The sequence below is a fragment of the Pinus tabuliformis genome, chromosome 6, assembly GCF_031772625.1.
Source record: "Pinus tabuliformis cultivar Carrire ecotype Pingquan chromosome 6, CPIR1, whole genome shotgun sequence".
Taxonomy (NCBI): Eukaryota; Viridiplantae; Streptophyta; class Pinopsida; order Pinales; family Pinaceae; genus Pinus; species Pinus tabuliformis.
The window spans coordinates 1600979138-1600994510 of record NC_142292.1 but is presented as its reverse complement, the minus strand read 5'-3'; the positions used below and the strand labels follow the sequence as shown (position 1 = coordinate 1600994510).

General features: G+C 39.2%; 1 pseudogene; it reads left to right on the top strand.

Annotated features, from left to right (window-relative positions):
• The first annotated feature begins 10733 nt into the window (after positions 1-10733).
• LOC149264973 (B2 protein-like) lies at positions 10734-11702 on the top strand (annotated as a pseudogene).
• Positions 11703-15373: the final 3671 nt, after the last annotated feature.

Below are 15373 nucleotides of genomic sequence, written 5' to 3'. Positions count from 1 at the left end.
ACCTTAAAACCTACAAGGTATTCAAAGAGAGTTTCACTTAGAGGGGATCAAGGAGAATGTATTGAGGTATGTTCACAAGTGTCGCATTTTTCAGTAGAACGAGGAGGAGCGTACGCATCTTGCAGGATTGTTACATCCACCCCCTATTCCAAAGAAGAAGTGCGAGAGTATCTTTATGGACTTCATCACAAGGTTGTATTTAGTGTATGGCAGAGACTGTGTGCATTTACTAGTGGACTGATTGGCTAATTATGCCCACTTCTTTGTGTTCTTTCTAAGATTTCATCATCCCATCTAGCAGAGTTATTCTTTAGGGAAATTTTCCAGTTGCATGTTCTACCCAAGACTATAGTTAGCGATCACAATAGAATATTCATGAGCAGATTCTGGCAGGATCTATTTCTCTTGGTATGAAAAGAGCTCACCCCTAGTGTGAGCTATCACCTACAGATGGATGGACAGACGAAGATAGTGAACAAATGGCTTGAGGGCTACTTGATTAATTTTGTATCACGAAAAAAAGGAGTGTGGGTGAAGTGGTTTCACCTGGGCGAGTATTGTTACAACACTTAATACCACATGTCGATTGGGATGTCACCATTTTGAGCATTGAACAACTAGATGCATTGACATTTTTTGATATGGTTTTCAGTGACAATCAGGACGCAATGGCCAAGGAGTGGATCCAAGAGTGTGATTACACTCTTAAAGCACTCGAGGGCAACCTATGCACAACTCAAAATTGGCAGAAGTTTTATGCATAATGACATTAGTTAGAGAGTAGGTTTGAGGTAGGAGACAAATTTTACTTGTGCCTGTAGCCATGCATGCAATCCTCCATCAAGAAGAACGGTGTAGAGAAGGTCAAGCCACAATATTATGGACCTTATAGGATTATTAGGAGGATAGGAGAAGTGGCCTATGAGTTGGAGCTTCCAGAAGGAAGCAAGATACATAATGTTTTCCATGTATTATGCTTGAAGAAAGTATTGGGTTAGCATATCACTACTTCATTTTAGTTGCTTCCCTTGGATGAAGAGGGGAATCTATTACTAATTCCTGAGAAGATACTGGAGATGTAGGAGAAGAAACTGAGAAGTAGTGTTATTAAAGAATATCTAATGTGGTGGAAGGATTTACCCCCTAATCCAGGTGGATATTGGTGGCCACCTGCCAAGTCCACTTGGACCCCCACCATTGTTTCTTTCAGCTTTTTAGTTTCCCTAATTGTAGCACAGTTTACTATTTTTAGCAGTTTTTCGGGTCCTCAACTTCTAGAGCTGTTTTGAGGCCCTAAATGACGTTTTTTGGAAAAACTGGGAGCAACATCGGTCCATGGACCGATGTTGCTCTTCCCAAAGTTGTGTTTCTCAGATAGATCTTTCTAACGAGATATTGTGTGTGTCAAACGGAGATCACATGCCAAAGTTACGACCCCGAGAAGTTGATGTACCAATTTACCTAAACGGGGCCCACATTTTGGTGTTTCATCTTCTAGGGTTAGGTTTTTGGATTTTTAGGGTTTTCCATTGCTTCTCAACAATAAATAAGCCTTCGAGCCTCATTGTAACACAGTTCAGAGGCATGTAGCCACCACATCTCTTCTCAGAGTTAAGCTACCATCGCCCTAGCTGGTTTATTTCCATTGTTGTTTGTAAGCATATTTCAGTATTTTACATTAATGAAATGAAGTGTTATTTTCAATACATCTTGGTGTTTATCATTATCTCTGTAATTTGTTGTGTTCCTTTTTAAATCTGGATTAGTGGTATCTGAGGGGCCTTCTTTTTCTCTGTTTTTCTTTGCATGTCCCCAACGAGGTTGGGATATAAGGAGTTAGGGCTTGAACTGATCGAACCTTTGCAAGACCAGCCTCGCCAATCCCGATGACCTCCCATGGCGGATGAAAAGAAAGACAAGGAGGTAGGAGATCCTATCAAAATCTTGCTCGAAGAAGCCCTCGAGTGACAAAGGAATGCGATGATGGATAGCTTTGCCAGATCCTTCAACGGCTACCCAGGGTTGACGCATCGGCTTCCAACAGTGACTCTGGAAACGCCACACCATTTAAGGCACAAGTTAATTTTGAAATCCCCATATTCGAAGGTCAGATAGACGCATATGTCGTCAATAAATGGTTAAATCTGCTAGAGCGTTATTTTTCTATTCATGATTTTTCCAGTTGAGAAAAGATTATTTTCACTCTTCTCAAAGCAGCCCCACACGTCAAGGATTGGTGGGAAACCCACTGTGAGTAGAAGGATGAAAGTACAAGCTCACTATTTTCAGCCGCACCCACTTGGGATTCATTCCAGTATGCCATCAAGGAGTAGTACTACCCTGTCGGAAGCTATGAGGATAAATACATAAAGTGGACCACACTGCGGTAGGGGAGGGACCACGACGTGCCAAATTTTACCAATATTTTCCATACCCTTCGCACAAAGTTGGGTATCAAGGATTCAGAGCAGCATTTGGTACTCAAATACTATAGCTGCTTGCACGAGTACATCTAGGAAGAAATAGAATTCCTGAACATCCCCTCGCTCGACACGACATACCGATATGCCGTCAAGGTCAAGCAAAAGTTTAAATAGAAGAAGCGATACTTTGGCTCTGTGAATCTGAAGCAAGGGAAATGTGCCCGAAATTGCAGAACAAAGGACAAAGCTAAGGTGGGGTGACCCAAGACAAACCGCTAAAGCTGCAAGTAAAGAACAACATCGTGAAGCCGAAAAAGGACACAAGAAAGTGGTGTGAGTTCCATAAGAGCTCCACTCACAACACAAGTGAGTGTCGGGCCAAGCATTCACTGGTGGCCGAGCTAAAGGTTTCAAAATTAGATGCATGTTCCGACTCTGAGTCAGAACTTGACAAGGGGAATGACAAGGGGAAGTAGATTATCGATGCGAAGCCCAACGCTACTGTTGCCACCATGAAGATATAGAAGGAGGAGCCTAAAGATCCAAAGGAGGAGGAGCATCTCTTCCACTCCCAGATGTGGGTAAAGAGGTCCCCTCTATAGTTCATTGTCGATAGCAGGAGCCAAAAGAACCTCATTTCGACAGGGGTCATGAAGCGGTTGGGCTACTGACCACAACACATCCACAACCATACACCATCAGGTGGCTTCACCAAGGATGAGATCTTTGTGTAAGCCAGCAGTGTAGCGTTCCATACAACATCAAGCCCTTCACGGATGAGGTATTGTGTGACATTGCTCCCCTTGAAGTTTTTGATGTACTATTAGGACAACCATACTTGTGGAAGTGACATGTTGTGTATGAATCAAGGCCTCGTGTTGTTATTGTTACTTTGGGAAATAAGTTGTATAGGATACCAGAGGTAGCACCGCCTACCAACATCTCTTTGGTTAGTGCAAAACAATGCAGTAAGCTCATTTCCAAAATGGGGAAATCTATTTTCCTAATGATACGCCCTCAAGGAAAGAAGAAGATGGTGGCCATTACCTCCAGACAGGGCCCCTCCGCACGACAACTACAGATGGACAAGGTCTTGGAGGAGTACGCGGACATATTCACCTCCCCCGTAGGGATTTCTCTATACTGTCAGGTCAAGCACTCCATCGATCTGACCCCAAGTGCGTCGTTGCCCAATGGACCAATATATCGGTGCTCTGTTCTAGAGAACGATGAAATCAAGAGGAAGATTCAGGAGCTACTACAGAAAGGTCATATTTGTCTGAGTTCATCGCCCTGTGGGAGCCTGATTGTGTTTGTATAGAAGAAGGATGGGACTTGGAGACTTTGTATTGACTATCAGGCGCTGAACAAGATCATTGTCTGTAATATGTACCTAATCCCATGGATCGATGACCTCCTAGACCAACTGCAGGGGGAAAAATACTTCAACAAGATCGATTTAAAGTCAGAATATCACCAGGTACCAATCGAACCCTTCGATGTATGGAAGACTACCTTCAAAGCCAAGGAGGGCCTTTTCAAATGGTTGGTTATGCCTTTCGGATTGACAAATGCTCCTGCAACCTTCATGAGGCTAATGGAAGACATCTTGCAGCCATTCACCAACTCATTTGTAGTGGTATAATTGAATGACATCCTGATCTTCAACCAGAGTTGGGAAGAGCACCTCCACAACATCCGACAGGTTCTCCAAACACTGCGGCAACACAAGTTATGTGCCAATTTGGAGAAATGCACTTTTGGCATGACCCAGGTTTAGTATCTAGGATACATTATTGATGAACAGGGGGTGCATGTAGATCCAGCCAAGATCCAAGTCATTCGGGATTGGCCATCTCCAACCAATTTGACAAAGCTCCATAGCTTTCTAGGTCTTTCCAACTTCTACCGCAGGTTTGTGTTGGGATTTTCTCATATCACTTGGCCCTTGAGTCAAGTCACCAAGGGAGGAGTGAAAGAAAAATTCTTTTGGTCCGAATCTCAATAGAAGGCATTCACAGAGTTGAAAGATCGCCTCTACACGACACTAATGCTCGCATTGCCAGACTTGCAACAACCATTTGAGGTCGAGACAGATGCCTTTGACTATGCTATTGGGGCAGTCCTTACTCAACATGGGCATCCAGTGGCATATCACAGTGAGACACTTTCAGACACAGTCCGGAAGTATCCCATTTATGACAAAGACATGTATTCCTTTGTGCAGGCCTGTCGACAATGGAAGCATTACATTTTGGGGAAGGAAACAGTCATCCACATAGACCACCAACCCCTGCAGTTCATACAGACCCAAGGGAAATTGCAGAATGATTTCCATTAGAAGTGGTCCACATACCTACAACAGGTCCATTTGAATATCAAGTATAAGAAGGGCAACACCAATAATGTTGCAAATTACCTCAGTCGACCACCGATCATGACGTTAACCACTGTGCTCAACTCTTGTGGGCACAAGACATCTGATTGGCCATTTCTCTACAAAAGCGACCTGGAATTTGGCCACACATATCAGACACTCTTATAGGGTCAGCATGTTCCAGATTTTCACCTCCAGGATGCCCTGTTATGGCACCTGGGTCACCTTTGTGTTCCTTCAAGCGAGCGTGCCAAGATGATGTGGGAAGCACACTACAGTCGGGCTGTTGGGAATTTCAGGGTCAAGAAAATGGTGGCAGTACTGCAGAAGTATTTCTATTGGCCGAATCTTCGACAGGATGTCGAGAAGTACATCAGATCATGCACTGCTTGTGCCATTGCCAATTTGACCATCAAGAAGCAAGGCCTCTATACCCCGTTGCCTACCCCTAGTCGACCTTGGGAATCCATATCCATGGATTACATGTCAGGCCTTCCTTCCACTAAGCATGGAAATGACTATGTTTTTGTGGTCGTCAACAGGTTCTCAAAGATGGCCATTATGGCAGCCTACAGGAAGAATATCATAGCAAAAGCCACTGCTAAACTCTTCTTTAAATGAGTATGGGTACACTTTGGTATCCCACAATCTGTCATCTTAGCTCGGGACAGCAGGTTCCTTAGTACATTTTGGTCCAGTCTCTGGTCGATGCTGGACACCAAACTCACTAAGTCCACAGCCTTCCATCCTTAAACTGATGGACAAACAAAGGTTTTCAACTAGATGATCGTACACATTCTGTGCATGTACAACTCAAAGCATCCACGCACATGGGATGAGAGCCTCCCCTATGTCCAACATAGCTACAACTAGGATCTTCACAACTCGACTGGCCACATCCCTTTTCCGGTGGGCTTGGGATTCCAGCCACTATGTCCCATTAATGTGGCCATGCCATTTGCAGCTACTCACACAAATTCGACTCATATCCAGTCCGAAACAGATAAGGCAACTAGCTTCATTGAGCACATCCAACGTATTCGCCAACAGGTCCATGACATTTGGAGAAATCAAATGCCAAGTACAATCTGCGATATGATCAACATTGGGTGCCACACAAGTTTTAGGTGGGCGACAAAGTCTAGTTGCATTTGCATAAGGAACGCCTTACCGAAGCCTATCAAAAAATCAGACCACTCTGATATGGTCCTTACACCATTACCAAGGCTATGGGACACAATGCATTTGAGCTCAGCATTCCCCCATTCCTTGTCTTGCACCCAGTGTTCAATGTGGACCGCCTTCAACCATACTTTCCACCATTACTAGACACATATGACATTGCAGAACAATTCACACCCACAGAGTTAAATTCAGATTGCATGGAACAAGCTTCGACTGATCGGATCATGGACACACAGATCAAGCACACTCGCAAACATAATATCCAACTATATCAAGTTGTCAAAGCAAGCCAACTCCTTCACCAGGGCAAGTGGCTCACCAGGGACCAAGTTCAGCAGAAGTTTCCTCATCTCATGGAAGAACTCAATGCAATGGGGACCATTGCTTCCTAAGGGGGGAGGAATGATCTAGGTGGATATTGGTGGCCACCTACCAAGTCCATTTTGACCCCCACCATTGTTTCTTTCAACTTTTAGTTTCCTTAATTGTAGCATAGTTTACTATTTTTAGCAGTTTTTTGGGTCCTGAACTTCCGGAGCCGTTTTGAGGCCCTAAACGACGTCTTTTAGGAAAACTGGGAGCAACACGGGTCCATGGGCCAATGTTTCTCTTGACAAAGTTGTAGTTCTCGGATAGATATTTCTAACGAGATATTGTGCGTGTCAAACGTAGATCATATGCCAAAGTTACGACCCCGGGAAGTTGATGTACCAATTTACCCAAAAAGGGCCAACATTTTGGCGTTTCATCTTCTAGGGTTAGGTTTTTGGATGTTTAGGGTTTTCCATTGTTTCTCAACAATAAATAGGCCTTTGAGCCTCATTGTAACATAGTTCAGAGGCATGTAGCTGCCACATATCTTCTCAGAGATAAGCTACCATCACCCTAGCTGTTTTATTTCCATTGTTGTTTGTAAGCATATTTCAGTATTTTACATTAATGAAATGAAGTGTTATTTCCGCTGCATCTCTGTGTTTATGGTTATCTCTGTAATTTTTTGTGTTCCTGTTTAAATCCGGATCACCCCCAAAGAATGTGACTTGGGAGGGAGAACAAATTTTATAACATCCAGGATTTAAAATGCTTGAGGGCAAGAAATTCTTATTGAAGAGGATTGTAATGTCCCCATCATTTTGAAAAACAAGAATTTTTTGCACAATTTTGCCATTTTTTGCTATTTTGGCAAAAAGGTGGCAAAAGGATAATTTTGGTATTTTGTATTCTGGAAAATAGGTGGAAAACATGTCAACTCAATAATAAAATAAAAGAATTTCTAGAAGCTTCTCAAAGTGAAATTATAAAAGGAGTTCATTTGGAGATCACTATTTTTTATTGCTATTATACTAAAGCTTGATGTGTTTAGACGGAGGATTTTAAGGGAGATGCTCACCCTAGTTTTAGCAGACTTCATTGCCACCCTAGCTAGTCTCCCAATTTCTGTGGAAACTCCCTACCAGCCTAGTTGGATTTTATTTATTAGATTAATTGATAATACCCTTTCAAGATTTTAGGAGAAAATTTTTATTATAGGGAGAATATTTTCGCAGAGAAGGGTTGAGTTTCTTATAAAGGATGAGTTTTTTTCTAAATAGGGTCAAATTCCCAGTGAGGTCGAGTTCACCCACGGAGCCTGAAATTGTCTCCTCGAAGGAACAAAATTCCAATTACTCAGGAGGGGTTGAGTACATAAAAATATCCGGGGTTGAGTACCCTTTTAGTGGGCTGAAATCTGTGTCATTTCCAAGGGTCGATTTTGTAAAGGGTTGAGTTTCTTCAAGAATCTAAGTTCCCTTTTTAGTGGGTTGAGCTGCATTTATAGGAGTGTTGGGAGATGGCCGAAATTTCTCAATTTTGGAGAGGATTGAGTTCATTTGTACTACGGGGCAAGTTCATTTTCCATATTTTCTAAGGAGGCCAAGTTTGTACCTTGCAAAGGGTCGAATTATTTTTCCTTGATGGTTGAATTGGTGCAAGGCTGAAGGAGGCCTTAATTGCTTTATTTCTTAAGCATTAATCATTTCCACAAAGGTTGAATGGGTTGGAAAATTCCCAAGTTCCATCTTTCCAACACTTGTATGAAGAATTTTCCAGTTAATAAAGTGATGGAGTTTCTTTGGGGGGAATTATGTTGAGTTTATTTATCTATTGTTTTGAATGTTGAACTTGTTCTCAAATGTCTTGATCTATATACTAAAGTATTTGTTGATAATATTCATCTATATGACAAAATTCTTCATGCCAATTGTTAGTTAAAAATATTTAATCAAAAAAGTTAAATTTTGGGGAAACTTAGTGCAAGTTTTAGTGTTGGTACATTACATATTACTAAAGATAGATATAGTAGCTAGGTAGATAAAAATTCCTACATTAACTTACAAGTAAAACTAGGTAGTTGCACTGGAAAAGAATATATTTAAAAAAATAACACTTACAAAATGTATCAAGTTCCACAAAAACAAAGTATTGAGCGCAATATTGTCATTTAAGAGCATGAGTTAAGAGACTTCAATAATGAAGTGACCTTCTAATAATGCATGGAGAGGTAATTTTCCAAAATCACTAAGATAAAAATAATACAATCATATTGAAAATTGCTTTGAAGATTCAAAGGCCAAGGAATAAGTTATGGCTTCCTTATTGCTATGTTTATCTCTTTATAGATAATATGGTGGTTAAAAGATGCATAAATAAATTATTTTATTACATTGAATAATTTTAAACGAAAGGTGTTTATTATGATTTAATATTAATTTGATTATCTAAATTTTATGTAATTGGGTGCATTATTATGTGAAAATAAATGTAAACTATATTATTTTGATTTCTTTATGATAAATCTATATAAGTCTTCTTAATTCTAAAAGTAAAAAAAATTATCAACATCAACAATATCTATTTAAATAATAATATCCTAATTACTAAATAAATAAATAAAAAATTAACTAATAACATTTTAATCACCAAAATAAAAAAAATATTTAAAGATTATTACTTTTGAATATTGTTCCATTATCAATTTAGATACATAGCTTCCCATTAAATTATATCTTTTATATTTCAATTTCAACATCCATCTATAATTAATAACTTTTCAATTCAGAATATATTTTCAGTTTAGAAATTATTACTTTTAAATATTTTTCTATTACCAATTTGGTTTCATAGCTTCCCATTAAATTATCTCTTTTATATTTCAATTTCAATTTCCGTTTATAACTAATAACTTTTCAATTCAAAATATATTTTCAATTAAAAAAATGAAAACCATTCTTAAATATAAATTTAACTTAAAAAAATTGTGTTCCGCTTCTAATCCTTCCTCGTTTCCTCATAATCCTTCCTCGTGGCCTTCAATTTCACTGGATACTCGAGCATAAAAGTCTAACGTAAATAAACAGCTTACCTTAACAAACTTCAAAATGCTCACTTATTTACCCATAAAGCCTCTTGAGTGTGTTCATGTATAATGTACCCACACTCATAACGATTCTAATAATAATTTTTCTGATAATAATTTTTTATTTATTTAATTAAACATGTGTAGCCTGTCCTACTAGGGTAATTCAAATATATTTTCAAAATGTAAGTAACTAATATTTGTTTAGTTACGTTATTCAAATGTTACCTTACTAGTTTATTACACCGTAAGGCTTTTCCCTCTGGAAACAACTTCCTTGGCTGTTGCGCTGGCACAATCTTTACGCCGTAAGGCGTTTCCCTCTGGAAACAACTTCCTTGGCTATTGCGCTGGCACAATTTGAACCTTATAATCGATTGTTAGACAATTAAAACATTTTACACCGTTGGATCTGGACCGAACTGACTCCTTAGTTTATGCCTGGCCACTGCGAGGGAAAACGTCCATATAAACCTTCACAAATCCCCTGGCGCAATTCATTTTCGTGCCTAAATCCACTGGTGGCGATGCGGAGTTCCTTGTAAATGAATCTATGGGGCCAAAAAAATCTTGCTCCCATTCTTCGATCTTTATTTCGTTTTTTTGAGAAACACAGCGGCAAACGCCAGCGAGAAGAAAACCAAATCTGCCACTGTAATGCCTGATATGAGCCCTACGCGCGGACGCCTGGAATTCCTTTCAGCGAATGATGGTAAACTTGAGATATTGGCTTTCCTTGCCTTTCCCACATTTGCAATAATATCTGCTCTAAGTATTTTACTGGATTTTGGTACACCCATTCTGTACATTTAGATAGAATGGTTTTGCACTGGGGATTCAAGCTAGGTTTGTGGATCATCCTATTTTTGTTACAGATCATGGCTACCGTTGTTGGAAAGTTTATGGGTGCTCAGGGGACTTTGTTCTTGAGAAACGGAGAGAAGAAAAATTCACCAGCCAGGAGGAATGTAGCAGTGATGGCCTTTGTTGGTCTGATGGAGGTGTTTTCTTGATTTGGGCAAGCGATGTGCTATCTGGGACATCATCAAATGGCGTGCATCATGCTGGTATCTCTGTGTTTTTTTAGATCCAATTTCAATTGAGATAACTATAAATAATTTTAGAGCGCTTTAGGCTCTCAAATACTGAATCTCCATTTGTACCAGAAAAGTTTCTGCAGGAAGAAGTTGAACAGATTTAACTGAACCAGGTTGTTTTGTCCTTTATTTAAAATTTTCTGCAAGTGACATCCACAGATTGAATTGTTGGCTTCGGGGCTTTGGAATTTCTATATCGTAATTGCGGTGGCTGGAATCTAACAGTAGAAATTAAGTCGGTTAAGTTTTGGAAAATGGACTCTTTTGTGTTCAGGAAGTTTGAGGAGGACCTTCGGGGTCGGAGCTCAGAGGATCAGGATTGGACGTTGGCTGCCTCAAAGCTCTCTATATTCGAACAAACGAGAGGAAAAAGTGACAGGATTAAGAGTCTGGAGCCTAAAACCTTATACTCACAAGTGAAATAGGGGGGAAATTAAATAGGAAGCTTGAGGAAGTTAACGACGACCAATTTAACTTGATTCGGAAACCATTTGAATATGGCACCAGAGTTGGAATTGTAAGAGGAAAAAGTGACAGGATTAAGAGTCTTGAGCCTAAAACTTTATACTCACAAGTGAAACAGGGGGGAAGTAAATAGGAAGCTTGAGGAAGTTAACGACGACCAATTTAACTTGATTCAGAAACCATTTGAATATGGCACCAGAGTTGGAATTGTACACGGCGGTTATAACATAAGCCATGGCATTAAGTATAACAGCAATAGTCGTAGCAATGGAAACAACAACTAAAAAAATAATAGCTTTGAAAAGCGGTTCAAGACATTACCATCCTCAAAAATTCTCCCTAGAAATGAGATTCTCAGTGGCTACAACTTTGTATGCAACAACGACACTATGCAAAAATATCTCAAGCGAATGTTGTTTGGTTTGCCTCAACGATATCGGGATTTTGTTCGTGCCATAACACCAGGTCTGCCACTCTTTTTGTATAATTATACAATCCATCAGTTGCATGGAATATATCAGGCCATCAGCTTTGGAGGATCCAATATTGATCCAACAGCTTGGGAAGACAAAAAATGCAAAGATGAATCAAGGTTTCCAGCACAGGTGAGGATTCGTGTTAAAAAGGTGTTCAAACCACTTGAAGAGGATGCTTTTAGACCTATCTTGCATCACTATGATGTTCCCAAGTTCCGTCTACCACTCTATGTCCCAAGGATTTTGGCCTTGCTAGACCTGTTTGAGGAGAACAGCATATGATACATACATCCTAGGATAATTTTAGGATAGTTTCTTCCCATGTAGAGGGATTGGCTTGTATTGTCCGGTATATCTTAATATTTTCAAGCCTAGTCTTCAAAGTTCAAACTTTCGCAGATGCTTTATGTGCAGGGTTGTCTAATGTCTAGGTTTCATGCTATTCCTCGGCAGATCTATGGTTTTGGTCATTGTTGGTCAATATTGCACAAAATGGCTTTCCTTGTTCTTGATTGTGGAAGAAGACACCATAATCAAATTCACCATGAAGTCACTGTTCTCTTAAAATACACTTAAAAATGTCTATTATCTGTCGAAACTGGTGATGTGGATGGATTAGAGTACATGCATCACTTCAGAGTAACAGTGTAGCAATCCTCATTTCATACTTCAGAAGATAACTGCTCCCTGTCATCTCTTTCACTATCCTGCCACAAGATTAATCTTGTGAATAAACATCTCTATATAACATGAGAGGATTAATCTTCTAAACAATAAACATCTCTGTATAATACAAGATATCACATAGTAAATCATAAAGGGTTTGCTTTATCTACCTTCCTTAAACTGTCTTTGATCGAATCTACTGAACCTCCCCAAAGTTTAATCCGATCTTTAGCTTGTGAAGCCTGCAATTTATGGGTAAAACCAGTGATATACTAAATTACGAAGCCCAGGAAGAATGTTAGTAAAGAGTAGATTTGGAATTACAGGTAAATAACTCTCTGTCCCAGTGAGTCCTATACGTGATAAACATAAGAATTAGAGTCTGCAGTACTGTTCCTCCAATCATGCCACCCAAAATACCTCTATACTCACTAGGGATGGGCATTGCCTGCGAGGTCGGCATCAATCCCATGGAATCACAATATAACCCAAACAATTTTACATAGAGAGGAAGCAGTTTGGGGATGGGACTCTTGGATCATATGCCCATTTCATATCGAACGTCTACTAAGTGGTTTCAGTTAATGGGGCATTGATTTCAGTGTTCAATATATTTTTATTCTTTATCAAAGTATTTTTTTGTTCTATATGCTTTTGTTACAGATCATGGCTGCCGCTGTTGGAAGGTTTATGGGTGCTCAGGGGACTTCGTTCTTGAGAAACGGAGAGAAGAAAAATTCGCCAGCCAGGAGGAATGTAGCAGTGATGGCCTCTGTTTGTCTGATGGAGGTGTTTTCTTGATTTGGGCAGGCGATGTGCTATCTGGAACATCATCAAATGGCGTGCATCATGCTGGTATACTTGAAGAATGGTTTGGATTTCATTGGTGGAATGAACGTGTTCCGATCCTAGTTCTCACCATAGTCCTTATTTTAGCTCCGTTGGTGTCTTTCAAGAGAGTGGGTAAGTCTGCTTTATTCATCCTAATAAGCATTTTTTAGCACTGATTTTCAGATATGTCATATTTCATTTGGGCCTTTTCACAGCTATCAGGGATTTAAATGTCTAGAGTCTTTCAAGAGAGTGGGTAAATCTGCTTTGCTCATCCTGATAAGAATTTTTTGGCACTGATTTTGAGATATATCATATTTCATTTGGGCCTTTTCACAGCTATCAGGGATTTAAATGTCAAGAAACTGTTGTAATTAGATGAGGAGATTCAACATATCTTATAAAAGTCTTTTTATTTGATTACAGAATCATATACTGGGAACAAATTATTTCTTTCTCCTCTGTTATTTTTTTTCTGCTTCTGATGGTTTTTGAAAAAATCTCACTCCCTTTGTTGTTAGAACAACCGATCATAATCAGTATTTTCTGTTTGAGGAGACCAATTTGTTGGAAGATTATGGATAGGGATGCAACATAAGGTGAATTACCAGTTTATCACTTCTTTTATTCAGTTATATTTCCCAAGTTGAATCTTGGTAAATATGTGATAGTCCCTTGCTTTTAATCATTGAATCCAGTGTTTGAACTTGAGTCTGTTTCTGTTCATCTGACTTTAGATCATAATTGCATCGTGTTTAATATGTTGGAGATTGAGGGAGACCCTCGTACCTTATGAAGAGTTTAACTATTTGCAATCATTGGTTTAGAAGCAGTCCGTTGATATTTTTTTTACAGGCTTCTGTTAGAAAGGAATCAAGATAAGATGAATTGAAAAGTAATTCAATCTAAACATTGTAGGTTATGCATTTTAGGTTGTAGGCTGAATTAGCCCAGTTTTGAGGGTAATATCCAAGGATAAATAGTATATCGTGTGGGAATATTTAAGCATGTATGTTACAACTAGAGTATTTTAAAAGTACTGCTTGAATTGAAACTTCGACCCAATTTTTGCATTGTGAGCAGTTTAGCAAGCTGAAACACTAACAACTTGTTTCTGTTTAACAAAGTTGAAGTGTTCTATGAAGCATACATGGCTTGACATGCTTTATTAGTGTCTCTTTTTTCTTCGATTCCTTTCATTTTTGTTTGAATGGTCAATTATCTAGTGCCACTTTTATATTACTTTGGGCATGATTCCTATCTTATATATGGCTTTGAATTAGAAATCTCTATGTCTGATGGAGGTGTTTTCTTGATTTGGGCAGGCGATGTGCTATCTGGAACATCATCAAATGGCGTGCATCATGCTGGTATACTTGAAGAATGGTTTGGATTTCATTTGGTGGAATGGACGTGTTCCGATCCTAAGTCTGCTTTGCTCATCCTGACAAGCATTTTTTAGCACTGATTTTCAGATATATCATATTTCATTTGGGCCTTTTCATAGCTATCAGGGATTTAAATGTCTAGAGTCTTTCAAGAGAATGGGTAAGTCTGCTTTTCTCATCCTGATAAGCATTTTTTAGCACTGATTTTGATATATATCATATTTCATTTGGGCCTTTTCACAGCTATCAGGGATTTAAATGTCTAGAAACTGTTGTAATTATATGAGTGGATTCAACATATCTTGGGAATGTCACATACTTATGGCATCTGCTTAACGATTTATCTGACTTTTCATGTTGCCCTGTTAGAAATGGCTTATGGCATATACATTCAAGGATGTGGATCATCGGTTATTCCTTAGGAGTTGTGATGTTCAAATCTTGATGCCTATATTGATGTGTTCATTTCCATGAATTTGCAGATTCTCTGAAATTCACTTCTGCATTATCAGTTGCACTTGCTGTTGTATTTGTTGTGATTATGGTTGGTATTGCGATATAATGTTGTTCAGTGGCACCGTCAAAGCACCAAGATTGTTACCAGATATTGTGGATTTTACTTCGTTCTTGAAGCTTTTCACTGTGGTACCAGCTATTGTGACTGCTTACATCTGTCATTACGATGGTATGGATTATTTTCCTCCATCTCTGGTCCTACAGTGTAGTATCTTAGATTTCATTAGTTGAATTTACATTTAAAATTATGTTATAATGAATTCTGATGTCTTTGCGCCATGCAGTTCATTCCATATACAATGAACTTGAGGACCCTTCAGAAATGCAGCCCATTGTTCGCACATCATTGGTATTGTGCTCAATTGTATACATAAGTACAAGCTTTTTTGGCTTTCTTCTATTTGGAGACCAGACCATGGATGATGTCCTGGCCAATTTTGACACCAACTTGGGAGTTCCCTACTGTGTTGTGCTGAATGACATTGTTCTTGTGACGTATGATGTACATCTGATGCTGGTCTCTCCTCTCATTTTTTTTGCCCCGAGACTTAA